The sequence below is a fragment of the Rhinichthys klamathensis genome, unplaced genomic scaffold (genome assembly GCF_029890125.1).
Source record: "Rhinichthys klamathensis goyatoka isolate OS25496 unplaced genomic scaffold, OSU_Roscu_1.1 h1tg000065l_1, whole genome shotgun sequence".
NCBI classification, from domain to species: Eukaryota; Metazoa; Chordata; class Actinopteri; order Cypriniformes; family Leuciscidae; genus Rhinichthys; species Rhinichthys klamathensis.
The window spans coordinates 2,534,619-2,550,544 of NW_026606608.1; the positions used below are offsets into that span (position 1 = coordinate 2,534,619).

Sequence of the window (15,926 nt, forward strand, 5' to 3'; positions counted from 1 at the left end):
CACACCCCTTGCTAAAATGCTTCATTTTCACTCAATGACCAACTCACCTTGCTGCCAACTCTTTAAGAGCTCCTCCTTCTCTCTCCTGGCAGAAACTAAAACTAACATGATGGCAGTGACTTCTGCAGTACAAATTCTTAATCTTAGTCAAGTCACCTTCATTTATATAGCGCTTTTAGCAATTTAGACTGTTTCAAAGCAGATTTACAGTGATAATGGGAAATGAAAGTAACAGAGATTGTTTAGCTTTACAGCAGCTCTAGAATAAAGTTATTGTTCAGCTAAACAGCTAAAGTTGATTGATTCACTTCCGATGCTAAGATCATTTAGTTATTAACTTATTAACTAAGTTATTTACTAAGGGGCTGCTCACTGTTTAACTGAACACAGAAAACTTTTAATGTGTTCTGGCCGTTCATTTGCACGACAACAGTGTTTGGTGGCTCGAGAACACAAACTTTGAAACAGGTTCCAAGGGGCAAGTTTTGAAAAATGTTGAAGTTAGTACTGATAACATCTCAGTAATACAAGATTATTATTGCATTATGTGCATTACCATTTTGAGTCAGGTAATTGTGGTTATTCCAGCATGAAGTAGAGCTTTCAAAGACTCAACTGAGCTCTTGCCATGGTCTAGCACAGGGGTTCTCAAGGTTTCAGCTCAAACCCAAATCAAACACACTTGAATAAGCTAAGGTCGTCATGAGTACTAGAAAGTTATATAGTCAGGTGAGATTGATCAAGGTTGGAGGTAAACTGGAGGATCTCAAGGGCCAGAGTTAAGAAGTCCTGTGCTAAATCTGAATCGCTCCCTATACCCTAGGGCGTTATTTGAGGGAACAGCCATTTGTAGTCGTGTCCGAAATCATAGTGGACGTTATTGAGAGCACTCATTCAATCCCACAATGCACTGCAATGACGAGTGTACAACCGGTGTACGCTCAACGGCTGTCTGAATTCACTCACTCGTTTTCATTCACTCATTTAAGTGAACAGTATTAGTGGACTAACGTAGGGAATAGTGAACGAGGGTTTAGTGGGCGATTTCTGATTCAGCCCTGGTTTTGCTGTTAGTGTGGATTCTCCCGCATATTAAGTCAATTTGACCCCCAGCTCACATTCTTTCCCAATCCTTTTCCCTCTTCAGCATTCCCTGTCTCGTCTGTCTATTGTGCAAAAGTGGTAAAAGGGACCTGAATCAATTTAAGTTAAAATAAAAGGGGTTAGGGTTCGTCGTACAGATACTGTAAAATGAAATTGCAGGATTTTCAAGGACTTTTCAAGCACTGCTTTTTTTGGTTTTCGAGGAGTACAATCAGAGATCTCACTTCTTAAACAACATCTTTATTATCTTTCAAATTCTAAATAAGGTAAACGGATAAATAAAAACATACTAATACAACAAAATGGTACAAATAAAGCACAGCAGATACAAAGTATGCAGTGACTGTGGTAACGTTAACCATTGAAAGGATACCATAGCCATTTTTTTCAATGAATGAATGAAAGATGCACTGGGAACCTAACCGTAACTCATGTTCATTGAAAAAAATGGCTTTATATTGTTGTTCTAATGTTGATTGAGATGTTTGGCCATTTTTTCTCCACAACAGATCTGTCATTTACTCAACGTAAACATTTGACTTTGTTTTTCACTCTGTCAGATTGGATTTCTGGAAGAGTTAGTAATGTATCCCTTCTGTTTCTGCCCTTGCCACAGTGGGTCCAGCCTGACTTGAAGAGAGGAAAAGAAAGGTCTTGTCACCCGAGCTGACGGATGGAGGCCCGATGTCTTTGCTCGGTCCCTCTTCACACACTCAATGGCTGCTCTGTTTCAGCGTAACGACGAGCCAGTTGGATATAATCTTGAGCGCTGGACTCAGGAGATCGGGAGGGATAGGGAAACGCTACGGTAGGCTTTGCCGGGAAGGATCATCTTTCTCCAGAAGTAGGAAACGAGCGTCAGAGGGTTCCTGCTGCCAGTCGGCTTTCTCCTCCTGTTACGACACGAGACCAAATGCAAACCATGTGTCCTCGCACCCGGTTAGCTGCTTTTGCCCACCCCTAGCATTAGCAGTCTGAGCGGATCCATTTCACTGGCCAAACGAGCCTCTCCGTGGGACTCCTGGCCTAATAGGCTGGATCTTTCCCATGTCCGGTCCCCGAAGATGGCGGTTATCCTCTGTTCGAGGGTTCAAGCTGGAGCTCATGTTTAGGGGTGAGTACAGTAGCCCACCTCAAGGGTCAAAGGTCACTTCCTCTTCAGATCTCTGCTTAAAGATGTGTTAAGGATGTGTTTTGGGAATGTCTTTTTGTTTAAATATGCTGAACTAATGTGGCACATAGTTGGGAGGAAGGGAGGTAAAATTTGCTGCCTGGTGCAATTCCGATCTGTCATCACTTGAAATGTGTATTTATTTATGTATTCTTTGAGGGAAAAGTATGGAGGGAAGAGGTTGGGGAATTTATGGGCCAAATATATGACTTGCACAGACAGGCATTTTGAGGCCTCTTTAATGGACAGCTTTATCTTCGTCAGATATGACCCCTCAGCTAAGGACCATGGACAGCGTAATGACCGGGTCTTGATAGCAAAGCCATTCTATAAGGGAATGAGGAATAGATCATATATTTAACTAGAATTGGTAATGCAATATAAATACATCAAAACTTTTTTCACACTTCCATTGTGGCATTTAGATGAAGTTGGTTTTATTTTTTTTTACTTTTGACAGAGCACTTAATCCTACGTCAGCGGCAGCGATCTAATGACCTTGTGTTGAATAGATGGGCAAGAATGAACAACATGTTGAACTGCAAGAATGACTTTGTAAACATCAGTCAGCAACGCTCAGGAAGTCAGTGTCGACTTCAGACAAACTATGTTCATGAGAGTGAAATATGTTTTCGTTCCTGTTTAACAGAAGGTCATGTTAGTTACTTATGTACTTTATGTTTGCTTTGTGTGTCGGGGGTGATTTGAGAGCATAGTTGTGAGGACTGTTGCTGGTGAAATGGTTGAAACATTGCAAACCTGATGTTCTTTGTCTCCAAACACCAGTGCTTACGAACGAGTACATATCATAGATGGGTTTTTTTGGGGTCCTCGAAGTTAAAAAAAACTATGCTTTCTCATATTATGTAAACAGCATTTCATAGTAATGTGAAAAAACTGAGGGATTAGCATTAGCAAACAGCTCCTGAGGTTAATTCGAATCACAGGAGACTGAGAGATTACACGTGTCTGTGAGCTACTCTGAGAGTTACTGCCGAACGCTGCTCATTCATCTGTCCATTCAGAGGAACTTTTAAAGTCACCATGAAATCAAAATGGACAATTCCTATTTTTTTATATTGTTTTTTAATTCATGTTCCTCATAATCTAAACTCAGAATATCTCTTCTCTGATGAGGGCGTGGGGAACCTGTCTCTCACATGAGATCCACCAATAGCAAACCACAACCATCCAATCAATCCAATCATCTGACATTTGTTCTTGGTCGATAAGCCATTTCACTCAGCTAAACGTCATAGCAGTGAAGAAAAGACTATCTGTTTCTGTTTCATGCTGACTTAAATTATGGCAATACTTTATTTTTATGACAGCCAAAAATAAATCCGACTGAAGTATGGTGCAGCCGGTGAGTGAATGAATGTGTGACAGGTGTGACAGGTGTGTGTGTGTGTGTGTAAATGCCGGTCATCTGTCCAGACACACACGTTTTCTCTAGAAGACGTTGAAATGTTTGAAACCCGTCTGACCTGTGGCCTCTCTCTTTCAGTTCCTTATTTCTTCAGCAGAACTTGTATGCTTGTTGCTGTGTGAGATTAAAGTGTGTGAGATTAAAGCATGCTCACTATGACTGCATGTGGATCACGTGTGTCGCTGTTAAAAGGCATTATGAGAAGCAGTGTGACTGACTTGGACTTGAATTGTCTGAGTATAGAGTATCTTGCTGATGGGATCCACATCATTTCTGTTTGCTCAGCAGTGATGAGGGACCAAACATCACCTCTGTCTCTCGTCTGAAAGCCTCTTGTTAGCAGATCAGGTGTCTTATTCACACACAGATGTGTTTCATAGCTTTACGGTGTGTGTGTGTGTGTGTGTGTCATGATGGAAAGCGTTTAATGGAGACGCTTTAAGTAAATGTGCAGGGATTATCTGTGAAGACAAGGCTGGTTTTATCTTCACACAATGAGGGAGAAGTGTTGGCATACCTGTGTCCTGTGTTTGATCATGTCTCACCCAGCGTTCCTCTGGTTCTGGCTGTTCATTCCTCTCGTTACAGTCACCGGTTCGACCGCGAGAGAGACGAGGTATGATTACTCCGTGGGTTACTGTACACATGACTGTTGTCCTGGATGGGAAACACAAAAACAGCCAGGCCATTGTGCACTGAGAGTGATTCTGCCCTAAAGGCTGTTTGCAGCCCTTCAAATATTTCTCCTTACCCGTCACAAAAACCCCCAAGTGCCGGGTAGCGGTTTAACAACTGATATTAGCTCTGCTCCAGACAAGAGTGCCTACCTAAGCAACATTTCAGACCCAAAGGCGGTTTCAAACAGCAGACAATTAGCTATTCTACTTTAGAAGTACCATTGCTTTACCAAGGTACTGCTTTTTTAACATGGTACTGTACCGTAGTAATACTCTTCGATGACTTTAAAGTAGCTTGAAATAAATGGTATGAGAAGTGTTAGCATCTGACGCAATAACTGCACCACAGTACTTTGTGAAGTTTCATTGCACTTTGCAATGAGTTCAGTCTTAAATGAGTCATCAAAATTAATTTTCAATATTTTCTAATCTTTTCTTGAATCATCAGAAAGTAGCACTGTCTTATTAGCATAAGCACTGTCTTATATAAAGAAAGAAAGAATGAATGTGGCGGCAGTGGCTCAGTGGTTCATGTAGGTTGTCTGCGAACCGGAAGGTTGGTGGTTCAATCCCCGGTTCCACCTGACCAAGTGTCGAGGTGTCCATGAGCAAGACACCTAACCCCAGCTGCTCCCGACGAGCGGGATGGCGCCTTGCATGGCTGACACCGCCGTCGGTATATGAGTGAGTGTGAGAATGTGAGGCAAATGTAAAGCGCTTTGGTGGTCATTGGGTCTGTGAAAGCGCTATATAAATGCAGTCCATTTACAATTTCACCAAATATTCAGGGCCATATTTACTAAACAGGGCAAATAAGTGTGAGACCGAAATCCTATGGGAGAAAGTGGCAATGGGAGTGTAAAGTTCTGCGGGAGAATCTACTGACTGTGCCAGTCATTTCCATTATGACCCGCGCAACTTAGTGGCGAGTCGCGAACAAGCAGAATCGCTGATAATCAGGTGCGGGTAATCTACCAACAACACAACACAGCAAATCAAAAATAACGTGGCTTAATAAAAGGTCATTGTGGCTGTATTACCCCAGAAAATACGACGCATTTTATATTTTATATTCAGAAAAGGAAAGTACAGACATTAGCTAACATTGGAGCGAGAGACACATGCATGGAGCTGCAACTGTGCGGTGAACAGTGTGTGCTATTATGCTATCTAAGGTCCCAACTACGAATCTGTCCTCCAGTTTTTGTTTTTTTGTCTTTATTAGATATGAGAGGGACAGTGACTGGCTCAGTTGGTTTTCTTGATTTCTTCAGTTTCTCATTGAGAAGCTCACATTCTGCTGCACAATTGCTGCTTTCTTTGCATATTTGACATATGTAACTCTTTCCAAATTTTGTTCTAAAAGCTGTAAAAATGCTCAATTCTGATTTTTTATGGAATGTTGCAGTGTGCATTATATATTATTTATCAGTGCACATCATTATTTAAAAAGAAAAGAAAAAGAAGTGTCCTCATAAACATTGACGTGTCTGTGGCTACATCTCTTCTGTGATGACGGGATATTAACCAGGGTCAGGTTTAAACTAGAACATAAAGTCCACACTAGAGGCTTAGTATCTGCTAGCTAGATTGTAAGTAACTCTAAACTCTGTACTTTATTCGTTTGCACCATTTGTTCTTATAAGGCAGAACGTAGCTTGTAGGTTGTAAGCTCTCCTTAAAGTGTAGCGTAGCCACATCATGTGACATTTTCCCTCAATGTTCCAGCGGGAGCCTTTAATAAGTGAGCAAAGTTGTGTTGAAATGCTGTGAAAATCAGTTTATCCGGGATTATAACTGCTTTTGCCTCACGTAAATAACTGTAAAAGTATGTTTACATTAAAATATGCCACTTACTTACTCATGAATAACATATTTTTATATGTAAATAACATTCAGAAACTGTTTTAGAAATTAAAAAGGAACAATAAAGAGATACTGATACCAAAAATAAGAAATTATATTTGATTTATTATGCCCACAGAGATGGAACGTGTTCCTGTTGAAGAGCCGCTAACAGTAATTAATCACATGACTCGAGTGTAAACGTCAATGTCATCATGTATGTCTAATGATTGTACTCTCTATACTAGGAACTGTACTCTCATTCCTGCGTAATAATCAAGAAACTTCACTGCCGTACCATGAGAGCAGCAGGCGTAATGATATGACGCAGCGCCTGAAAATAGTTCCGTTGTGTTGACGGAAGGTGGCCTATTTTCAGGCGCTGCGTCATATCATTACGCCTGCTGCTCTCATGGTACGGCAGTGAAGTTTCTTGATTATTACGCAGGAATGAGAGTATAGTTCCTAGCCATATAAGCCTAGAAAATCGCAACTTTACATTTTCCGTCGGTCTTAGTGCACGATGTAACTACAGAAGAGTCGAGTTTTAAAAAGAAAAAAAATATCGAAACTCTTTGGTCATTTTTTTTTGTGAGAAATGCTAATGGTCTTGTCCACTTCAATGATGTATGCTAAGCTATGCTAAAAGTGGTACCGCCAGAACCGGAGATCGGCTGAATGGATTCAAAAACGGTAAAACTCAACAGTTTAACTCTGGGGGAGTTGTAAAATGAGCCTGTTTCCAAAAAAAGTGGAGTATCCCTTTAATAATGCAGTTCAGTTCTTTTATTCCACACGTTACTCCTGTCACAGGCTTCCCTGTGTATTTCATTTATACGTAGAGTTGTATTTCAAGTTTAACGTGCAACGCAAAAATATTTAGTAGTGCGTAAGTTGTAACATGACATCACTTACACATGAAACAGCATTTAGCAAACGACAATGATCCAATCAATTCCCAGTGGACAAAATCAAGTTCCATACTACATGTTTTCCTTGTTCAAGAAGCTCTTCAATTTGTTCAATGTTCAACATCATAATAGGGTTGAAAAGACTCAATTTTAATTTCTGTTTCATGCCGACTTTAAGGGGATAGCTCTTCCAAAAAAAGTAAAAATTTTTTTTTTTTTTTCAAACCCTCACATTGTCCCAAACCTTTATGCCTTTCTTTCTTAAACTGAGATATCCTAAAGAACGTTCTTGTCTGTCTTTTCAATGCAAGGACAATTAATGGTGACTGATGATATCAAGCTTTAAAAATGACATAAATTAAAGTGTCATTACTTTCAATAATTCCCATGATCTTTTACTGCTTTGATAAATAAATAGTCTAGATGTATTGATCCAGAGATGAGTATGAGCATTTGCTCAAACTGATCATTATAAATGTTGAAAAATCTCTCTTTACACAGTGATTTAAGGAAACCATAATGTCTGTGACCGATAACTGTTCCTCTTCTACAATCGATCCTGGGATTTTGTTGCTACGTAAATCAATAATTGGATCAGCAATAGGATGTCACAGAAGAATTTGGCCTTGTGGTACATGTTTTAGTTGCAATCCACCTCAGTTAATAGTTCAACATTGCATCTGTACATCAGTGGGTGTGTATCAGGAGTCAGTTTGAGGTTTGTTTTGGCGTTTGGCTGGAACTGATAGCGAGTTTGAGGAAAGTGATTGAGTGGAGCATTTGTCTGACGCAGCTGATGTTTCTCCACGTCACTGATGACAACTAACACTCGATACACGGACACACACCAACTCCTGCGCCAAAGTTCACGTGCTTCACGGTTTTGAAGTTTACACGGAGATGACACCGTTTTTCCGGATTCAAGTTTTTCAAAATGTTTCAAAACTTGCACCTTTGTTCCTACTTCAAAGTTTGTGTTCTCGAGCCCCAAACACGGTTGTCGTGCAAATGAGCGGCCAGAACACATTCAAAGTTTTCTGTTTTCTGTTAAAACGGTGTCGTGTAAGCAACCCCTTAGTTAATAACTTCAAATTTCAATGAAAGAGCTGCTGTAAAGACAAAAAAATCTCTGTTACTTTAATCTCCTATTATCACTGTAAAGCTGCTTTGAAACTGTCCATATTGTTAAAAGCGCTGTATAAATAAAGGTGACTTGACTTGACTATTAGGGGTGCTTTCACACTAGCACTTCTGGTTTAAACCTGGATTGGATTAACGCCAGAGTTCGCTTCATTTGGATAACGAGTGCTCAGTTGTGCACCTGAAAACTGTACGCGAGTCCACATAAAAAGCACTAATCCAGCAGGGGGGGAGAGAGAAAGACACATCTCTAGCACAACTGTGTTTATTCATCCCAATCCATGATGGCCGAAGCCGTGTGCCCCAGAATCCACGTGGATGAAGCTCATAATCCGCATCACTGCACCCATTGTGACACCAAAGTTCAAACTGACCCAAGAGCAGACTTGTTTCTAAGAGGATTTAGACACGTTGAGCTCTGCGTGTGTGTGTGTGTGTGTGTGTGTGTGGGTGGTTTTAAACAGTGGCGAGTAGATCACACATGGTTTTCAGCGCTGCATCAGAGCAGATCGGCGTGTTAAAGTGTGTTATGGTCCTGAACGCTGCACTGTGCTTGAAACTTCACTTGTTCAAATGTTGGATCTCCGCTGGAAAATGGTCCTGGAAAGCTCTGAGTTTGAGGAGCAGCTTCAGAGATCCACACGAAATCATCTCACAAATGAAAATCCTGCTAATTATTCATCCTCGTGTTGTTACAAATCTCTATGACTATCTAAGAGAGTTCAAGTTATGGAGAATCTGGTAACACTTTATTTTACAGTGTCCTTGTTATAGATGTACTTACCATAATAATAATAGTAAATGATGATTGTATACATGGGTCAATGACGTGACGGGTCATTTTTTTGTCCAAAGGCCTTAATAATAAAAATAAAAAACAAAGATGTGACATCCAAAGTATGTAAGGTAGTACAACTTGATCTCTTTTATTGAATGCAAAAGGTTTTAATTATATTTTACTACATATAAAGGTATTTTAAAGATTTTGAAGTGTCAAAAGGTCATTCGATTTTAACATGTATGCAACTAACCCTGAACCAAACCCTAATCCTACCCTAACCCTATAGTAAGTACATGTAGTTGCTTAATATTACTCAGTTCTTAACTGTATAATTGCACTGTAACAATGACACCTTAAAATAAAGTGTAAGGTGTCTGTGTTACAGTATAATTATACAGTTAAGAACTGAGTAATATTAATGTACTCACTATTGGGTTAGGGTTTGGTTTGCATACACGCATAATGTATAGGCTAGTTATTACTACAGTATGTAACAAGGACACTAAAATAAAGTGTTACTGAACAGATTATAATGACTTTGGCTTTCAACCTCCAAAATGAGGGGAAAGGGTCTGTTTTCCACACAAAATAGTTTTTTATTCAGAAGACTCGGAATATAGCGCATTATACTGATACAGTTGGTGTTTTTCATCCTCTTATTTTCCCGGTTTGTGGAAGCATGTGGATGGTCTTGACGGTATAAGGTTTGATGACACACCAGTGGGTTATGCAGTGGTTTATGCTGAGCGCAGCTGAAAGCACATGGTGTAGCTTTAAGATTCGTCCTGAGAAAGGACTAGAAAAGCCATTGATTAGAAGGGGCACGTGCTCTTGGTCCTATGAGTACATGTTCTGGAAACAAGGACTTGCACTTGAAAGAGTTGTTCTAGGCTAGACAAACTCAGATTGATGTGCAGTAACTCTGGGTGTAGTCTTGAGACTCCCACAACGAGCATGTTTTCTAAAGCTGTAAATCTGTCAGCTGCAGTGAATAATTCAGGAAGATTCTGATTGTGTTCTGAAGTCTTTAGGCGTTAAATGTTTACACAAGGCAGTGTCAATACTCTCTCTCTCTCTCTCTCTCTCTCTCTCTCTCTCTCTCTCTCTCTCTCTCTCTCTCTCTCTCTCTCTCTCTCTCTCTCACACACACACACAAACTCTTTAGCCCATGGGAGCAGCACCTGTGGTAGCTGGCACCGAAAGCCCTCGAACCGTGGCACTGCACAGACATGAAGCACAATAACAATGAAGAGAAATTGAAAAGCAGAAAAACACTTGTGGTTTGCCAGGAGAGAGGGCTGTGAATGGGTTGGCGTGTGTGTGTGTGTGTGTGTGTGTGTGTGTGTGTGTGTGTGTGTGTGTGTGTGTGTGTGTGTGTTCTTGTTTTTCTATCCCGGTGGGGACTTCAACCTGAACGCACACAGACTCGTGGGGACTCGTGTCACCGTGGGGACCTAAATAGAGGTCCCCACGGGCAAAGCCCCTCAGGCACCTCCCAAACAGTGTTTGGACACGCCCCATGTAGTTTTTTTTGAAGTCCTCATGAGGGCCATTTTCAAGACAAAAATCTGTGTTAGTGTATATCTAGGCGCCCCTGGTGGTCACACAGAGTATTGCCGTCCCCACAAGTCACATTGTTCCGGAAAAGTGCGGCACTCTCTAGCTCCCTATTGGGGGTATTGGTCAATAATAGAATTACAATTTGGCAATCTATTTTAAAAATGTGTCTTTTTACTAAAGATATGAATTAATAGGGTTTTTAATTATTTATATTTATACATTAGTATAATATTTAGTTATTTATATTACTTTATAAAATAAACTGAATTAAATAAATGTGCTGTTGGTGCACTAGAATGAAAATTCTGGAAAGACTGAGTCACAAACAGAGAATTTTTTTTTTTTTTTTTAGCAAATTCTTTGTTTTATTTATCGTAAGGCATCAAATGATTAGAATATAACTGATCTGTTAAAAATGCCATTTATGTAATTTATCATGGATCTGTCTATATTCATATAGTCATTATTGATGACAATAGGAAAGAAATCTAAACGAGGTTAGCCAACTCCAGGTGTTTCAGTCTCGCTTCTGTGGGGACTGGTTTATGTGAGAGGATCATCTACAAAATCTACATGAATTAATTGTCAGTTTAGGTTAAAAACACTTCAAAGTGATTTTGTTAAAGTAATTAATACATTATTATATCATTACTCTAATATATTATTATCATTTAATTATAATCTAATTAAATCATGATCAGTAAATGATATACAGATTTTTCACTCTGGGCTACCCCTCTGACAGAGCCTTTCTGCATACATTAAACAGAATTCAAAGAATGTACTTTCAACAGATCACTAATAAACTTTTATGAAATAAACTCATATGAAATTAATAAATGAACAGGCCCTGACTATATACAATCTTGTTTCTAAAATTGGCAGCTGCTGTTTTTTTAATCTTCTGGCTTTCTTTTTAATATATCACTACATACAAATGAGATTCAACAGATTTGGTCATCTTTTTTAGTCATTCCTTTGCACAAATGGTGTAATATTTGATAACTACAAACATTCTACAAAGCTCTGTGCTCTCTCAAAAGCCTTAAAAGTGAACTACTAACACACTATTTTTATATAAATGTTTCATGACTTTATTATCTTGTAAATGCTACCCGCTAGGCTAACAGAGCAGCACATTATACCCTCATCATACATCATATCTCACAGTTTTAGCAGCCTTCCAATACCCTGTACCCTACAGATGCTGTGAGATAACAGAGAGACTGATATTGCTTTAGCAGGACCTGGAGAGAGCTCATTGTGGGAGAATGGGACCAGATACACCTCTTTTCATGAAGCTAATGGAAGTGAACAGTGCAGAGTGTGAGAGAAACAGATGCTGGATCAAAAGTTAAGAAATAATCTCCTGATCCAGCATCAGATGTGCTGCTAGTGAAGTAGAAGCGGGGCAATGATCACTTTCTAAAAACATGGCGAATGCCTGTGTAATTGCTGATGTAAGCATGTGCCAGCGTATGCACTCCAGTTCACAGTGTCACACCAGGAACAGCTAAAGGCCACAGTGGAGCACTGATCATCACCAATAGTCATGTTAGCAGAGCAGCTAATAGAGCAAGCATGGTATGAAGCAGAAATGCTATCAGCATCTGAGTGTGGTGGACCAGTACCTCTCAGAGCAGCTCCTAACACTAACCCTAACCTATCTATCAGCATCTGAGTGTGGTGGACCAGTACCTCTCAGAGCAGCTCCGAACACTAACCCTAACCTATCTATCAGCATCTGAGTGTGGTGGACCAGTACCTCTCAGAGCAGCTCCTAACACTAACCCTAACCTATCTATCAGCATCTGAGTGTGGTGGACCAGTACCTCTCAGAGCAGCTCCGAACACTAACCCTAACCTATCTATCAGCATCTGAGTGTGGTGGACCAGTACCTCTCAGAGCAGCTCCGAACACTAACCCTAACCTATCTATCAGCATCTGAGTGTGGTGGACCAGTACCTCTCAGAGCAGCTCCTAACACTAACCCTAACCTATCTATCAGCACATTGACCTCTGTGGTTCCAAATGCTGGTGACAACAAGTGCCAAATCATTATGGCTACTCTGACAAGGTGAACTCAAATCCTGGAAATGATGAGCACTACAGTATATCATAATCATTAGTCTAACACATGCCAATGTATGGATGACGTAGGCTACATGTACGTGCATGTCCACAACACTTATTTCTGTTTAAGTGAGGTGTTGTATATAGTTTCATGTCATTTTGGGAGAATCTGAACCAGTAGCTAAGCCAGAAGGGTGTCCAGTGTGGAAAAACTGCATCATCATTTGTTGAATTATTTTTACCATGTGTTATTCTTACCCTAAATTAAATCATGTGCTAGTATTTGACAATTAATTTATATAGTTTGCAAATATAGTCTTTTCCCATTCTCCTCTAACTGGCGAACTGCTGTCTTGGTGAGTGCATTTACATTTATTAATTTAGCAGACACTTTTATCCAAAGCGACTTACAAATGAAATGAGGAATACAACAAGCAATTTGTCTGTAGCAAGAAAAGTGCTAGCAATACATGGTTTCAATCATTGTCTTGAACAGTACAAGCAAGGTGAGCAATTGTTGTGAAGATTGTTTATTTTAACAATAGTTAGGAGTATGCAGTTAAAGAGTTTCAGAATCAATATAGACAATTTCTAAGGACGGTAACATTAACAACAGCTCAACTCACTTTCTGTTTTGTACCTTTTGTAAACAAGCGGGGTCTTGTATCTATGACACCACAGTCTTGACATGTTTCACCCAGTTCAAATGCAAGAAACCATCCAAGAACAAAGAAGCATGGCGGGCCTTGTGTGGAGGCCTCATATCCAGAGTTTGGTCTCATGCCTCACTTCTTTCAAATCTATTTTATTTATTTTATCTCCTCGGCTCTCAGAGGGTAAACATAATATCTGTTCTGTTGATTACAAGGTCTTGTAATAGTTTATTTTTATTTTATGAATGTCAATCTCTCTGTGAGCTGTTTAATAGTTCCAAATTTGTTCCATTCATTAATGTGTTGTTTTTTAATATTAAATATAATATAGGCCTAAATGTCTTTTTACATCTACACTCTGTCATTTTATTTGTACAAAAAAAAAACATAGGCTATCTGAATTTGAGCATAACATTTATTTATTTTATAACAGCATATAGCTTACACTATTTCAGAGCATATTATCAGAGCATATATGTCCATACATCATTTTATAAAGAAAACAAAAACCGCACAAGAAAAAAAAAAGAAAAAAAAAGCGCGGGTAATATTAATATAGCTATAGTTCGCCGAGTGAGTGTCAGTAATGGCTGATACATCACACAGAACCTGAGGCTTTAAGTCCCCACCGCGACTATCGCCTCCTCTCCCCGCCCCTCCCCCACCCCTGGACCTCTCACCTGCGAGTCACAGATGCTGCAGACACGGCGCGGAGGAGACGGGATCGAGATGGCCGACGAAAAAGTAGGTTTTTGACTTTTTGTGCAAGGCTCTCAATATAATATGGTGCTGTTTATTTAACTTGCATATTGTTTGCAACCTATATATCGTATTATATATCATATATCGTAACGTAAAGGTCACGTCACTTTTCACCTTAAGCATAACCACAAAGCAGCTTTGGAGAAAGTATAGATTAATGTACCAAAATGACAGTAATGATCATAATAATATATCCATTAGGGCTTTAGATTCCTAAGAGTCTTAAGCTGTTTTAAGGCCACAGTTAGGATTGCATAGGTGACTGCATTCTAGCGGTAATCCGCTTTTAAACTTCGCCGAATTTAAAATGTTGTTGTCTTTATGTTATTTCTGAAAGACATATTTTGCGTCCCTGTTACTTCACCTAGATGTTTAGCTCAATTTTGGTAACATTAATTAAAGATTGCCAGGAGTTGCATCTGTAGCGGCCTACACGTGCAGCCATGTGAGTCTGAGGCCTGCAGGACTCATGACGTTTTATCACTCTAAACACCAATAATGTGATTCAACAAAGCAAGAGGGAAGTTTAATAAATTCAGAACAAGTTTTTTCTACTTCTGTAATGCAGCTTTCAAGACCAGACAATAAATGGCATTTATTTTCAGTCAAAATGGTATGAAATTGTATTGGCTTATGTTACAATGTCAATTACTTTAATATATTGCCTAATTGTACCATTACAGTTTTAAATACAGTGCCATGTGATGTTAGACTATGATGTTTGACTGTCTATGACACTTGTGCTTGCAGGAAGATCAAACTAGGAATGGCAGCTCTGGATGCACAGGTGAGAATGAGAAGATCAAACAAAACACATTTTACTCATTTGTAGTATGTCAAATTCGTGTGCGTCATTTATTACTTAAAATAATTCTTAAAGCTTATATACATAGCTTAATGAATCCGAGTAACCGAGGTTTTTAAAAGCACAATCTTGAAGAAAAAGAAACATAGCCACGCTCCCTCCTTTCATTCTCTTGCAACACCATGCCAAATTCATGGTAGTGCATGAAATTTAATCTTTTAATCTGCTATCTTTTGTTTATAGGTAAATAATGTTTTAATTAATAACCGGTCAGTTTAAATAGAAGTTTAGAGGCCAATAGATTATTACAAAGTAATTAAGGGATGATTGTAGTAATTAATACAATCTAAGTTTAATTTATGTAAACTTAATTTTTTTGTTGCAACTTGATCTGTAACTTTTCTTTACGGTTTTATTAAAAAAGAAAACAGATCATCTGTTAGAATTTAAGGCAAAAACGTGATTATATCTGCATATTTTAGTGAAAATGTTCATTTAAAAAAACATTCCAGTATTTTTACTTTTTTGTTAAACATTTGAAACGCTTTCAAATGACAGAAAGTTTGGTATTGTGTCATTGAACAATATAAATATGTCTAGCCATATGATCATGTTATTGTGAAACCAAAAGTGTACTTCTCATGTTCAATATAAAGATAAAAAATACCTCGCTGATATCTTACATTTATTTTAACATGCATTCATCGTTGGTGAAAATTAATTTCTAATGGCTAAATAAATTTGGGTAATTATCCCTAAACTCTGACATGGTTCAGTAACTGGACAAAGATATAATTACTTAACTGTACGTGCTGAGTAAATACAACATGTTGTCCTGTGTGCTGTCAATTTCAACAGATACTGTAGTTAAGTTTGTTTTGTTGTAATTTTTTTATCATTGTATGAAATTAAAAGTCACAGATCACATTAAATTTAAGGTAACTACAGGTTTTGCCAAAATGGTGTCATTGATGTCAGCCTTATTTTGATACTTATTTTAAGTCTATTGGTTCG

General features: G+C 38.9%; 1 long non-coding RNA gene across 1 annotated transcript in view; it reads left to right on the forward strand.

Moving 5' to 3' along the window:
* The window catches only part of LOC130084514 (uncharacterized), a 102,141-nt gene that overhangs the window by 34,470 nt on the left and 51,745 nt on the right, over nt 1-15,926 (forward strand). Inside the window, exon 2 of the long non-coding RNA XR_008806946.1 lies at nt 1,721-2,218. This is a non-coding gene — a long non-coding RNA (uncharacterized LOC130084514). The remainder of the gene's footprint in view (nt 1-1,720; nt 2,219-15,926) is intronic.